The following is a 14,998-nucleotide window of genomic DNA, read 5'->3' as shown; positions in this document are numbered from 1 at the left end:
TCCTCCACTCCCCAGTTATGCTTTTGGGTCCCCAATGTGTGATCGGGCTTTAGGTTTGACGGACAAACACAAACCACCTACAGAAGGACACCACTGGCTGGGCGCCAGTGAGGCCCGACTGTGGTTGACTCCCAAGCCAAGACAGGTGGCTGTCCAGCTTCTCAAACTGCCATCACAGACACAGGTCCCTGCCACTGGAAATCAGAGGCCTCTGGCTGACACCTGGCCCTGTAGTGTTGGGGTGTGCCTGGATGAGGCCTTGGTCAGACATGGGCATTTCAAATGGTCGTGACATGTGGCATGTCCATGGGAAGCTGTCCTAAGAGAGCAAGTCAAGATCCTGGCAGTAGGACAGGCAGTAGGCTGCCTGGAATTAGGACCCCAGGTGACCACAAAAATGGTGTTGTAGCAGTGAGGACAGTGCAGGCATAAGGAGGGAGTGACAAAGGAGGGTCAGGGGACCATCCCGTGGGGTCAGGTGGTTGTGTCAAACCTTAGCCATGGGGCGGCTCACGCAGCTTCACCAGGGCGAACATGGGAAGTTGCTCCAGTTGCCCAGAGGGACTTCTGAAGACCCTCCTTGACCAAGGGTTAGAGGACTTGACACCTACAGCCTTCACCCTGGCTCCATCAAGTCCTGATGACCTGAGCTAGTAATACCCTACCTCTACACCCCCTGGCCTCCATGGCAGCAGGCACCCCTACCCACCCTATCTTCTGCAACCAGGCTGTCCCAGCTGTGTGCAGCCTCTGGCCTGTACCTCATGTCCCCTCTTGCTTCCTGTGGCCCCGTGAAGTAACCACCAGGACCCCAGCCATCCAGACCACCAGCCTGCCCCATCAGCACATATGAGGTGCAGTGGCCCTGTCTCCAAGCTGATCTTCCTCCAGCGTGGTCACCCTCCCTCACCCACTCCGTTACCTCTGATATGCTGTGCAAACATATTTCTCGATAAAATGCTGGGAAGAAAAATAATTAGAGTGTTGCTTCCATTATCCAATTTTTGATTAATCAAACTCTCTTTGTCCTCGGCCAAAATCTATTCATTTCCCTTAAACACTGGGCCAGTGCCAGGCATCGATTTCCTCTATGATAACACCACGCACGTATGCATGCACATCTCCAGCCCTGCCCCACGCCATGGCAGGGAGGAGGGCGTGGAAGCACTGACGGGGCTGTCTGTGCCCCAACACCACCCGCCCCCTCCAGGAAGCCCCACAGCCATGCCACACCCATCATCCCTGCCCCAGCCCCTCGAGCTCCTCAACTGGGCTCAGCTCCTCTGTGGCCTACATCCTTGTGTGTGGTAGTCCTGTCTCGCTGGCTGTTCTGGGGCTCTCCTGTGGCAGGTGAAGAATGGAGGACCAGTGTTGGTAGGGGGAGTGTGGAGGGAATGGCCGCTGTAGCTGCTGAGGCCTGGGGCAGAGGGTGAGCGGCAGCCCCAGGCTCTGGCTTGTCACTGGCACAGCAAGGCTGGGGCTGGATGAGGAGGCCAAGAGCGGGGACCAGGGCTTGTGAGGGAATCTCAGGGTCTTGAGGTTGGGGTAGAGTCGGGATGGGGGCAAGCTTTCAATGGCAGCAATGGGAGCCCAGTCCTGATAGGTTTAGTAGATGAAGGGACATCCTGAGCCAGTGGCTCAGAGGCAGAGCAGTATCAGAGTTGGCCAAGGCTAGATGGGAGGGGGCCACACATCTGTGGTGTCCATCTGGGGGAAGGCCAAGGGCCTTTCTGGAAAACTTCCCAGAAGTCCCTGCTGTCCCCTCCCAGTGATGAGTTGGCCCTTCCCTCACTCAGTACAAAGGGCTGAGGTGGATTTTTCAGCACCTGCTCCCTGTCAGGTACCTGTGGGCGTGTGGGACACATCAGTGACAGACCAACAGCCCCTGCCCTGTGAAGCTGGCATTCTGTAAATGTGAGTAGGGGAGGGCAGTAAATATGATAAGGGAGTTATGCAGCCACGATGTTAGAAAATACAGTGTTGTGAGACATTTGGGGAGTCATAAATAGGATGGGCAGGAGGGCACCTCTGCGCCATTTGGGGAAAGGATGGATTGGCTCTCTAGACAAAGAGTGTTCTAGGGGGAGGGAAGAGGCCCTGAATTGAGGTGTGGATGACACTTGAGAGACAGCAGGCGGGCTAGTGCTGCAGGGTGGAGTGGGGGGAGCACACACCCTGGGGCCCCAGACTCTGGCTCAGAATTGAGGTGGCCAGCCATGGGAAGGTTTTGAGCATAGGAGAGATAGATTCTCTGCCTTGTAACACGACAAGGATCCCCCTGGCTGCTGGGGGGCGCAGAGTGCCGGGGCCAGGAGAGAGAAGGGGTGTCTGAGAGGTCACTGTAGCAGTCTCCAGTGAGAGGCTGGGGGCTGGGAGGTAGGTGGCTATTTGCAGACACAGGGCTCTCCTGAGGCCAGCCCTGACCCGAGGCTCTGGATTCTGTCAGAAAGGGAGCGGAGTGGGCAGAGGGAAGGCAAGCGGTAGACGCCACAGGTGCCCTCAGATCCCCTTCCCTGCAGGCACACTGTCCCCCACCACATCAGTGTTACCTACCTGCTCATGGCTGCACCCCTTGCCTTGGGCCCTGGGAGGCTCTGCCCTATCCCTCGAGGTGGGACAGCCTTGATTTCATTCAGGCTCCAAAGTGCCCAGGGATCAGGCTGCACTAAAAAGGCATCTGAAACCACACCTCTGCCTGGTTCCCTCCCTGGCCCCATTCTGCCTCTCCCTCTCCTGAGCTTGCTCCCTCAACCAGTCATGGGCCCAAGAATCCCCATTTCAGGCTCTGCTTCTTGAGCACCCCATCAACAGGTCAGAGGCTGCTGCTGGCTTGCAGACTCCTAGGGGTGGCTGGGCAAAGGTAAGAGGGCAGGGGCCACAGACCCACAGCCTGCAGGCTCGCATGCGTTCAGGAGGCTGGGGAAGCAGACGGTGCAGTAGGGCAAGGTGAAAACGGGAACAGATGGGAGATAGTGCTCACCTTCCAGGTGGGAAAGCCAAGAAAGGAGCTGCAGGGTGGCAGGAGGGGCTCAGGGAAGGAGCTATGCACTTGCCTGGCCCATAGAGTCCTCAGCAAAGAGGGTCTGGCCTGGGGGGTAGCCAGGGTGGAGGATGGGATCTTGGGCCACCACACTCAGAGGCCGGAACTTGCAGGGCAAGAGACTCAGTGAGGTTAAATCAGTCTCCACCCAGGTGCTTCTGGGCCTGACCAAAAGTCACCAGTTACCTTCGCTACAGAAACAGGGAGCCAGGCTCCACCCCAGGCAGCAACCCCTTCCACTCAACTTTCAGGGCTACGTGTCTTCCCTGCCCATCTGGGCCTCCTTCCCCCTTGTATGTTGAACCTTTCTGTTTTTATTTATTTATTTGCTCCTGGCCCAGAGAAATCTCTGGCCTGATTTCCTCCTGAGTCAGTGTTCCTCAGGGCACGCTATCACATCTCATCTGGTCAGCCTTCACGCTGTGGGCATCCGGAGCCACGGGACAGTATGATGCCGCAGGGAAGGGCCTCCCTCCTCATCTTCAGCGGTACCCTGAGGCCAAGAGCCTGCCTCACTGGGGTAGAGCCATTTGTCAGGGCCTCTCTGCAGCTGGGGACACGGCGCACTCAACCTCGGTCCTTCTCCTGTCTACCTGCCTCTGGCTCTGAAATAAGCAGGGAGCTAGGAAGGGGCCAAGAAATGGGGGGCTACTTTTAAGGGAAGCCCACCTGTAGGGTGCCAGTGCCAGGCCAGTCGGGCCAGCTGGGCGGACATGGATAAGCTAACCCACTAGCCAGGGCCCTGGTGGCTGTGGGGAGGCACCAGAGAACCCATCGGTGTGGAGCCACGTTTCCCCAGCTCCAAAGTGTCTCGCGTGTGCACATGCTCCCGTTTTTCAAAAACGCTGTTGTGATAAATGAAATGATGGATCATTTACAAACTGTATAGAAAGCATGGTGCTCAGAAACCCTCTTACCCCCATCACCAATACTCATTGGATGAATAGGGGTGTTCTGTGCTCACTGGAGAATGTGCCCTGCACTTTGGCACCCACCGCTTAGAGTCAGTGGTGTCTGGCCCAAACCTGTGGGTGCCATCCATACTTGGCATTGTGACTGCGCCCTTGAATACTGTACAAGCTGATGAAATATGAACGTAAGGGGAACTTTTGTGGAAACTCAGTGGATGCTCTGGAAAGCCTCGGTAAAAGCTATGATTGGGTTTGGTGTAGGCAAGACAGCAGTAAGACGGGGACAGAGAACCATGATAACCCAGGATTCAGGTTCCGGTTACTTTGCCACCACACGCCACATGGAGAAAGTCTACTGGATGTCACCCGTAGCATGCTGTGGTTTGAGAAGGAACAGTGACAGCAACTCCAGCAAGTGAGCCTATGCTCTGAGAAAAGATGGCCTGCCCCCCAAATTGGGGGAGGAGTTTAGGATTTTCTGTTTTAAGTTAAAATGCTTAAAGTTCAGAATCATTTCTTATGACTCCCTGCTTTACATCGTGTTTCAATATGCCAACCAGCCAGCAGTCCCAACTTTGGTGACAACTTTTGGTCCTTAACAGATCTTAAAAATATACCCATAATTATGGTATATATAATTATCTATAGGGTTGGTGGTGTTGTTGACAAGAGAACAGGGAGGGGTAGGTCCCTCTACTTAGAAAGGTTGTCTGTGACAGACAAGGGCTGGGGAAGGGGCTGCTTGACCACACTGGAGAGCTCCCTCCTGGACAGGCCAACCTGGAAGCCCCTTCCTCAGGACCACCCCAGGGAAGAGGGCCAGGAGTAACTTGCAGGCAATTGGGTGTTCCTCAGCCTGAGGGAGACCAGGAGATGCTGGTACACCAGGCAGGAGGGCCAGGGTGCAGAGATGCACTGTCTCCCCCTACACCCTGCCTGGGCTTCTGTCTTATTTTCAGCAAGAAGAGAAATGATCAGGATAGGCTTGCGGGGGCGGGGCGCAAGCTGGCTAGGGCAGGAAGGGGCAGGGCAAATTGCCAGGGGTGGTAGGAGGGGAAGGCAGAAGGGTTCTGGAGGATCTTGCCTACAGCTTGGGAAGGGTGGGCACAGGCAGAGGGGTCCAAGTCCCCTGCTGGGGTCCTAGAGGGCCAGTTTGGGACAGCAGTAGACCCTCCATGCAGGCCCCCAGTCAAGGTCATGTGAGGTAACGCACTCAGAAGGGAGTTCTGGGAAGCTTTGGAGCTGTGAACCAGTAATTTTTGGTCTTCGTCCATCTACCCATCCATCTGTTCTGCACATCTTTACAGAGCTGGTGAGGGAGAGGGAGAGGGAGAGTAAGGTGGGCCTCGAGCAGGAGGCCAGACCCACCCAAGGGCTTGGTGGGTATGCTCAAGGTAGGTGTGTGCAGGCCTGCCAGCAGCCCAGAGGCCAAGGAAGGGCCAGTCCTGGGTGAAGTCCAGTCCAGCATTGAGCCAATGGCACACAACACTTCACTCAAGATCACACAAGGCCAGGTGGCAAGTCACCACTGAGCCTTTCAGGCTCTAAGGGGGCCCCCTGTCACTGCAGTGGTCAGGGAGCCCTCCCAGGGAGAGAGGATCTTGCCTGGCCTCAGAGGGAGATGTTTTCAGTGGGGTGGGGTGGGGTGGAGCACTGTGGCATGGGAAACAGGAGACACAACCAGGGAGGCGGGGACCAGGCTTCTGGCAGGGGTCACAGGAAGAAAGAGATGGGGTGTGGAGCCAGGTTTTCCCTAGAGGGTAGCTCCTAGGAGGGTGTTATATCCCTGTCCCCATCCAGTATTACTGGCATCAAGGCAAGCAGGGGCTTTTATCTCCTCAGGAAGATATGATTTTTTCATCCAGAAGTATGTGTTGTTGTGTCAAAAACCATCCAGGCATTTGGAATGGGCCGACCCAGATTCTGCCATACGTGCTGTCGGTCAGGCCCACGAGCTCTAATGTGTGAGGGAGATGTGGTGCATTCAGCCTCACTTGCTGGCCTTGCTTTGCCAGCCTTTCGGGAGAACCCAATGTCCAGCATCCCACACAGGGAGTGGCAGCAGACTGCCCACAGGTCTGGGGTGGGTTGATGCACCCCTCTACCCCCACCAAAGGCACTTCCATGGGAGAAAGAGGGTCTCAGTTAGGACGGTTTCTGCCTTCTGGCCCCTGGGGGCGGGAATCCCTGCCACAGCAGCCATCACTGAGCCACTCCCTAGGAAACCATGGGAAGGATGAGGCTTGGGTGGGCCTGCTCTGAGCTGGGCCCAGGCTCGGCAGGGTCTTCTGCGGCCTAACCAACCACCTGGGGCAGTATACCCTTAGGTATCCCCATCCTGCATGCCTCCTGCTCTGGCCCCCCTCCCACCTTCACAGAACAGCAGCTTCTTATGATCCTGTCTTATCCAGTGTCACCTCCCTGGACCTTCCTGCCACATGACTCCGCACCCCTAGCCTCCATAGTGCTGTCCCTTTATCAGAAGTAGCCTTGCAGACTTACATGCTCACAGTCCCCCCAGCCAGAACACGCACTCCTCAGGACAGACTCAGCTTATTACACCCCTCCCCAACCCATGTCCCCAAGTCCAGAGCAGAGCCTCTGCACACCAGGCTTGATTCCCAGAGGGCACAGTGGTGCTTGTTTGGGGCCCAGTGGTTAACGGATTGACTGCTCGTCTGGATCTGAGGGTAGAGGGCCTGGATGCAGATGCCCAGTGCACCTCTTGCTAGGCCATTTAGTGACAGGAGAAGCAGCAAGGGGTGCCCTGATGAACAGGCAAATGGAACCAAGCAGAAGAGAGAGCAACAGGTGGGGATGGCACCCTTTTCTGAGATGACAGACAGCCTCTGAGTTAGGACAAGGGATGCAGTACTGACCCTCCAGCCCCACTGCCTCTGCCCCCGGGGTAGAGGACCTCTGGGCTCAGGTTCCGTGATGCTCACATCATATGAGGTGGCCTGAGGCCACAGCTGGGAGCAGCACCCGGCCTCCCCGTGAGGAGGGTAATCCTTTTTCATTTTGCTCTCGATCCCTTTCCTTCAAGGAGAAAATCCCTGTTTGGTGCCAGTGTGACTCTCGCACCCTCCAGTGCACTAATCCTGGTCGTTTAACAAACAGCGAGAACTCTGCAGGCCCTTCCACAGGCAGCGTCCCTGCAAGCCGCGGCGACACCAGCTCATAGTTTAGGTTACTTCTGCCTGTGGTGACTCCAGCTTTCCACTTAAGTAGGAATATGAAGTCGTTCTTAAAGTACAGCCATTTCAGTAAAAAGTGCAGGTTAACGTAAAGAGCAACGCTAAGTGAGAGCGGGTGAGCAGGCTGTGCTGGGGGGAACAGAGGTCCCCAGGGTGGGAAAGCTGAGCCCTGCAGGCTCAGATCCCCCGATCCTCAGACCCTCCTTCCTACCTCTGTATGGCATACAGAAGGGGCCACTGATACTGTGGAGGGCTAGCGGGTGGGTACAGTGGTGCTGGAGAGGCAGATGCCCTAGCTCGGGCCTCGCCCTGTTCAGACTAGGAAGAGGCGAGGAGTTGGAAGGGAAGGGAAGTCCGACCCAGCAGAAGAACTGGGCACGGAAAGGTCATTGGCTTATCCGAGACCACAGAGGAGCTGCCAAGAAGATCCCCGCAGGTCCAGGTTGGGCTCTGAGAAGGAACCCAGTGCACGACACTCAGGCAGGAAAGAGGGAGGACAAATGTCAACTGAAAAGTAGAACACCAGATTCCAGGACGCCAGGCATGAAAGGGCAGTGGGAACCATTTCCTTACTAAGAGGGGAGGAAAACTGATAATCAGTGACCGTGCAGGCAGAGGCTTTTCCGGTGGGAGCTGACGCAGGGAGTTCCGGAGGGCAGGGAGGGGGACCCGCTCTCTAGAAGAAGAAAATAGGAATGGCCTGGGTGAATTTGGCCCCAGGAGGCCATGGGAACCCCTTCTGACCTGCCAGCCGAGGCCAGCCAAGCTCAGCGGCAGAGGTGTGTGGGCCCCAATGCGCCTGTCCTCCTGCCAGTGCCTGCAGACGCCGAGCCATGGGCCTACCGGGACTTGGAGCAGGGTCCTCCCTGCTCTGCCCAGGGGCCTTGACATGCGGCAAAGCCTGAGGTCACAGATACCGAGGATGGGCCGACACCCTCCTCCCGCTCCAGGTCACCACAGAGCAGCTGCTCGGTGCCAAGGTGGAGCTGGCAGGTGGGAGAGCTGCTGCTGCCAAAGCGGAAGGTATCTGAGCAAGCTGGGGTGGTGGGTGGGGCCAGGGGACAGCAGTGCTGAGTCATAGCCCTGCCCAGGCAGGCTGATGCTTGGCCTCCCCAGGGGGCGATGGGCAGGCAGCTCTGGGTCAGTGGAAAGGCCAGGACCTCAGACTGACGATCCTCACACTGAGGGGGGCTGAGCACTCCAGGGAGCATCAGGCTGGGGGCGTGTGTGAGGGAAGACTTGGGGCCTGTGCATGCCCTGGGTATGTGTGGTCTAACCCTGCCTGCTGGCCCTGAAACCTGGGCTGCCCTCTGCCTCTGGGGTTCTACCCGTGTCCCCCATCCCCGCCCCACAGCTGGCCATCTGAGTGGCCTCTGCTTGGACACCAGACACAACTGTGCCTCTCTCTCCGTTCAGTCTAGCTGCGGGCTTGCCTCCTCAGTGGGGCCAAACTCCCCTCCCTGGCTCACCCCTTTCTGATGGTCCGGGACTCAGCGTGGAGTGGGCTTTCCTTGGGTAGGGAGGAGTCCACAGAGTGAGGGGCTTGGCTTCTTGTTTCCACCCCCCTCCAAGGAAGTGGGTGCCTGGTGATGAGCCGGCCCCGCCTGCCAGGCCAGGCCTTCTCCAGTCCTGTAAGCTGATAAGCCGTCTGCTCTCCCTGGCGACCCTCTGGCTTAGCCTGGCTTGGGCAGCAACCCCTTGGTGACCTTGACTCTGGGCTCTTTTCCTCTCGGGGGAGGGCCCGAGGTGGGGGGCTGGTGTCACACAGCCTGGCTCTGCCCTGCTCTGCCCAGGTTCTTAACTCAGCTATGACTGAGGACAGTAGTGGCCATGACTCTGTGCCAGGCCATGTGGGGCGCACCTGGGGAGAGCCGGCTCCTGATGTGGTGGGCATCCGGGGTACAGAGCGCCACAGTGTGGAAAGGCCCCAGAGAGGAGGCAATACCTTACTCCCAGCCCCTGGCTCAGGGCTGTTACTTAGCATCTGTGATGGGAGTGGAGACTGGAGAGGGTCATGTCTGGGGGAAGGGGGCAGTGAGACATGAGGACGGGCTGAGCCTGTCAGGCAGAGAGCAGGAACCAGGATCGGGGGCCTGGGGGCAGGGCAGGGAAGGTCTTAAAGAGAATACGTGGTGTGTGTGCCCAAGTGTCTGGCCTTGAGGCTGTGGGCAGCTTTCTGTTGAGGGGCCCCTCAATAGACTCTGGGTTTGGGGTTTGCACCCTGCCAGCCTTTACGTAATAGGCAAGTGAGTAGGTAAGTTAGGGAGACCTGGGAGGGGCCCTAACGGAGCAGAGCCCACCATGGCATGCCTGCCGCTTCTTCCCAGCGTCTCCTCTCCCAGAATGGCCCCATTCCCAGCCTGCTAGCCAGACCCCAGGGTGCCCTGAACCCTACCACCACTCTGTCGCCAGACACCATCTACCATACAGCCTGTGTGTCCCCTGCCCCTAGCCCGTGCCCGCGCCGCTGCCCTGTCACCTGGATAGCTGCACGCAGGAGTCCATCCTGTTTGATTCACATATAGGGCACTCTTCATTCAAACCCTGGCTGGCATCCAGCTCTCTCAGAGAAAAAGCTGGAGCTCAGACAGTGACCTTCTACTGCCAGCCCCTCACATATGACACCATCTATCCACCTTCCTTCCTGTCCCTTAGACTGGCCTAGCACATTTTCACCTTTGGAACGGCAGTTCCACTCCCCTCACCATCTGCTCTATTACCTGTCAGGGAGCAGGCCCTGCCCACTTCATGGACCAGCAACCTTTACCACAGCACCCCCAACCCTACTTATGTGCAGCTTGGCTCCCTTCTCCATCACAGATCATTTGCTGCCTTTGATCTAATTCTCACCTCCCTCCACCTGTGTAAACTCAGGCATGGGTCTTTGCTTCATTCGGCAGTGCCCCCCGCCCCAGCCCAGGTGCCAGGCTCAAAGGCCCAACTCTGCTAAATGGTAAGGAACGCCGGCTCCTCCCCTTGGCCCCTCTCATGCACCTCACTGGCTTCACGCTGTGGCCCTCTGTATGTGGTATGTCCTCTGTTCCCTGCATGCCACAGGTAGCTGCACACAGGCACGTGCACGCACTTACACATTACCACACATGTCCGTGGACCTGCACACAGGCGCATGCCTGGATCAGTGCACACGCACATACACGGTCCTGCGAACAGACACATCTGCCTGTGTGTGACCCCAGACACACATAAACACACACACACACACACACACACACACACACTCAACCACATGGTCATAACCATGCACCCACACAGTGGGTGCCCCTGACCAACCTTGCCTCCTCCTCTCAACTGTGACTTTCTCCTTTCTGTCCAGCCACTCTGACCTTCCTTCAGCTCCCCATTCACACCATGGTCTCTCTCTCCCCTTGCCCACAGGGCCTTTGCACATGACCTTCCTCTGCCTGGTACAGTCTTTCACTCACCCATTCCTCAGTAATTTCCAGTCAGACCCAGAAGCCAGACCCAGAAGCCTCAGTAATTTCCAGCCAGACCCTGTGGTAAGGGGACTGTGGGTATCAGGCACTGGGGACCCATGAGCAGTTATCAAACCAGGAAACAATGTGGTCATCCAGCCCTTGGTCCTTTTTCCCTGGGCTGACTAGGGAGTTTGAGGAGGCCCCCTAAAGCCCTGGATCAGACTGAGAGAGGACTGGCAGGAAGCTCACATAAAGGCAAAGAAGCCAGGCCTCAGAATGGGAATAAACTGAGGTCCCTTTTGGACCTTGGCACAGACACTTGTTCACAGGCCTCCCCTCCCTGTATCTGTGCACAGCCCAGTTCCTGCCACCAGTTCCAAGGCATAGAGACTGATATGCCCTGGGACATAGCTGAGCCCTGCAGAGCTGTAGGAAGAATTCTGAGTGGGCCTTCTGCTTGTTTGGTTCTGGTGACCTGAATGAAGAGGGTGCCTCTAAAAGAGGGACCCACCTCAGATGTGAGTGTTGGTGGCTGCCCCATGCAGATGGCAGAAGTTCTTGGACTTGGGCTGATGCACACAATCACCTCCTGACTGTGTTTCCTTCCCCTTTACTCCCACATTGCCTTGTGGCTACACTGGTCAAGGACCACATGGCCAGCCCCAGGCTGCCCACCCACTGCCCCCAAACTGCTCTCCTGATTCTCAGAAGCCCCGCTCTCGGCCTTGGGGTTGTGGAGCGCGTACCTCCCCAAAACGCAAATCACACCTCCTTGGACAGGGGGGCTTTGGACTGAAGACCAGGTGGGCGAATCTTGGTACCAGCTGGGGGCCATTAGTTAGGCATTCCAGTCCACAGAATGGATGATGTGGTCCCCAAGTGGCCCTCCACTGGTTGGGGAAAGCCAAGACCAGGCAGGGGGCCTGCCTCTTTCTCTTGTACCACATGGCCTCCTCACTCTTTTTATTTTGGGGGTAGCTTACCCAGAAGACTTTTTTTTTTGGAGTTAAAATAGACATAAAACTTACCATTTTAGCCATTTTTAAGTTTGCAGTTCCATGGTTTTAAATACATTAATAATGCTGTGAAACCATCTGTCTCTATGAATTTGACAACTCTAAGGACCTCCTAGACATGGAATGATAGTATTGGTCCTTTTGTGACTGGCTTCTTTCACCGAGTGTGAAATCCTCAAGGGTCATCCCTGTTGTAGCAGGTGTCCTTCCTTTTTAAGGCTGAATAATATTCCTTTGTGAGTGTGCTTTACGTGTCCACTCATCTGTCAGCTGGCGCTGGGGTTGCTGTCACCTCTTAGCTGTCGTAGTTAGTGCTGCTGTGAACACAGGTGTACAAAAATCTCTCCAAGACCCTGATTTCCATTCTCTTGGGGTATACCCGAAGTGGAATTGCTGGTAATTCTATTTTTAGGGGTTTTTTTGAGGAAGAACCACCCTCCTATTTTCCGTAGCAGCTGTACCACTTTGTATTTCTACCAACAGTATGTAAGGGAGCCAATTTTTGTTCATCCTTTTCTTGTTGTTGTTGTTGTTGTTGTTTTAAAAATATAGTACTCATCCTTCTGGGTGTGTGGTGGTGTCTTACTGTGGTTTTGATCTTCACTGCCCCGACAGTCAGTGTTACCTAGCATCTTTTCATGCACTTACTGGCCATGTGTTTATCTTCTTCGGAGAAATGTGCATTCAAGTCCTTCACCCAATCTCCAGTCAGGTCATTTGTTCTGCTGCTGAGGTTTACTTCTCTGTATATTATAGATATTAACCCTTTATTTTTTATTTAATTTTGTTTATTTTTTAAATTTATTTTATTTGCAAGTATTTGCTTCCAGCCTGTATTTGCCTTTTTACTGTTGATAGTGCCTTTTGCCTTTTTTGCACAAAATTTTGTAATTTTTACGCAGTCCGGTTTGTCTCTTTTTTCCTTTTCATGTCTATGACCTTTGGTGTCATATCCAAGAGACCATCGTTAAATGCAATACAATGCAGCTCTTGACCTATGCTTTCTCCTCAGATTGCTATAGTTTTGGTCTTACATTTAAGTATTTGATCCATTTTAAGTTAATTTTTGTATTTGGTGTTCGGTAAGGGCATCACCATTGTTCTAAGGAAACCCCAGCCTGGCAGGAGAAACCAGAGAAAGGGAGGGCACAGAGGAGAGAGGCACAGGCTACAGGTGGGGACAGAGTGCCCTGCTGGTGGGGTGGCAGGCACTCGTGAGCTGACCTGTGAAGATAAGGTTGGGTTCCAGTACAGGAGCAAGGCAAGGGGCCACTGAGGAGCAGCAGCCCCAGCTGGCCAAGACAGCCCTCTGGAGGACAGTCCTGTGCTCAGCTTGGCAGGCTCCTCAGGCCCAAGCTGCAAGGGGAAGGATTTGGGTTTAAAAAGAATCTGGCCACAGGGCCATCATGCATGGCACTGGGAGGATGTGGCCGGTGTTTTGGTCCGTTTGGGTGTAACTCCACATGGAGGCAGGGGACTTCCGGCACAACCCCAGGCCGTGTCACCTCTTTGGGCTAGACTATTTCCTAAGAGTTAGGTCACTTCAGGGTGCCTCGAGGCATGTAGACTTGGTGCCTGGTTGCTGCTTGTCTAGGTGCCTGGTTGCTGCTTGTCTTGCGAACGGTGGTAGGAACCTGCCACTTCAGGTGTGACCTTTGTCCCTATCACTGACCAGCCCAGGGAAAACTGGCCACTTGGGGCCTGAGTAGACCTCAGATACTCAAACACAAATTAAGGAAAACAATAGTGACAACATGGGGCACCACCAGCATGGCTGGCCTTGCCTTCAGGAGGGAGGGCACTGGCAGGGGGGTCCCCAGGCGCCCTGGGCAGCTGCGGGATTTTGGACTCCTTTCTACACCTGAGGGCCTGCCGGCTCATCAGCAGGACCCAGGGAGCAGCCACCAGGTCCCTGTTCCACACTCTCATAGTCCAGGATGGAGAGAGGCAAGCCTGGGTGGCATGAGAGACAGGGCCTTGTTAATGCCCTGATACTTGTTTACAAACCTCTCTTAGAAGGACGCCTGGGTGGCTTAGTTGGTTAGGCGGCTGCCTTCAGCTCAGGTCATGATGCCGGTGTCCTGGGATCGAGTCCCACATCGGGCTCCTTGCTCTGCAGGGAGCCTGCTTCTCCCTCTGCCTCTGCCTGCCTCTCTGTCTGCCTGTGCTCACTCGCTCTCTCTCCCTCTATCCCTGATAAATAAATAAATAAAATCTAAAAAAACAAACAAACAAACCTCTCTTAGAATAAAAGTTCATTCAAGAAGATACGAAATAGGGTAAAATGCAAAGAAGAGGAAGAAAAAATAAAAAGACCCTTGTGATCCCACAACCTAGAACTCACTGCTGCTTGAATTCCTTCCCTGACCTCTGCTCACATGGCAGGTACATGGCGGTCATGTCCCCCACTCACAGCCCAGTGGGACTGTGGATGAAGGGCAGAGTTCCTCAGCTTCTTCATGCCTAAGCCTCTCTCCACCTGTGCTTACTGCGTGCCTGTGGTGTGCAGGATACTGCACGGCTCCCAGGCCCCAGGGGACGAGGGCTGAGCACACAGGCCATGCTTGGTTCTAAGGGACAATCACAGGTGATGAGGACACTGGGGTACTGGCTACCCCTGGCTGGGTTCCAGGCCCTGCACTGAATGTTCTACCCCTAAGAGATGCTCGAGACTGGTGAGGGATAGGTTCTGTAATGTGGAGTCAAGTGCACAGGCCACACAGCTGGGATGAGACTCATCATCCAGTGCTCTGCATGCACATGAAGGTTCGACTGAGGGGGAAAGGTAGCATGAGAGGTGCTTGCTGGCCCCCTGGCCATGGAGGCAGGTGGGTCCAGGGAAAGAACAGGCCTCAGGGCCTGCTTCAGAGCAGAACTGCTGGGCCTGACAGGCACAGAGGCCAGCTGGGAGCATGGACGGTTGAGGAAACGAGATGAGGCCCCTGGCTCTCAGTGTCTGTTGGCCTTGGGTCCTTCCCATCCGGGCCTTCCATGAGGCAGGTGGGGGCTTTAGAGGGGAGGGATGAAGACTGCCTACAGCAGAATGAGGAGGCTGCCAGAGACAGCCAGGCCGGGGCAGAGGCTGCAGGAAGGAGGCAAGAGTTGTGTGGGGCAGGCTGCCAGGTGGGGGCAGAGCCTGAGCTCTGGGTCTGCCCTAGTGGGGAGGGCCTTGGCCCAGCGGCTCATAGGTCATTGGGAGAGGCCTGGGAAGAGCTTGTAGCTGAGAGCTGGGTGCTGAGGTGCTGACACCCTGCCCAGGGTGTGAGCACAGCTGTTCCTTATTGACCATCAGTGTGGGAGCACGGACATGAAAGACACAGCCTGGGACCTCGGAACCTGTGGACTGCCCTCTTGCCTTGCCTTGGACTCAGCGATTCCCAGTGCCCTCAGATATACT

General features: G+C 55.7%; 2 protein-coding genes across 3 annotated transcripts in view; one reads left to right on the top strand and one right to left on the bottom strand.

Moving 5' to 3' along the window:
• The window catches only part of RSPH14 (radial spoke head 14 homolog), a 79,967-nt gene that overhangs the window by 16,169 nt on the left and 48,800 nt on the right, over window positions 1–14,998 (bottom strand). The window lies entirely within an intron of this gene.
• Window positions 1–14,998, top strand: part of GNAZ (G protein subunit alpha z) — a 52,132-nt gene that overhangs the window by 5,787 nt on the left and 31,347 nt on the right. The gene's annotated exons all lie outside the window — the stretch shown is intronic.

This window comes from Mustela lutreola, chromosome 11, assembly GCF_030435805.1.
Source record: "Mustela lutreola isolate mMusLut2 chromosome 11, mMusLut2.pri, whole genome shotgun sequence".
Classification (NCBI taxonomy): domain Eukaryota; kingdom Metazoa; phylum Chordata; class Mammalia; order Carnivora; family Mustelidae; genus Mustela; species Mustela lutreola.
This window is presented reverse-complemented; position numbering and strand designations above follow the sequence as displayed.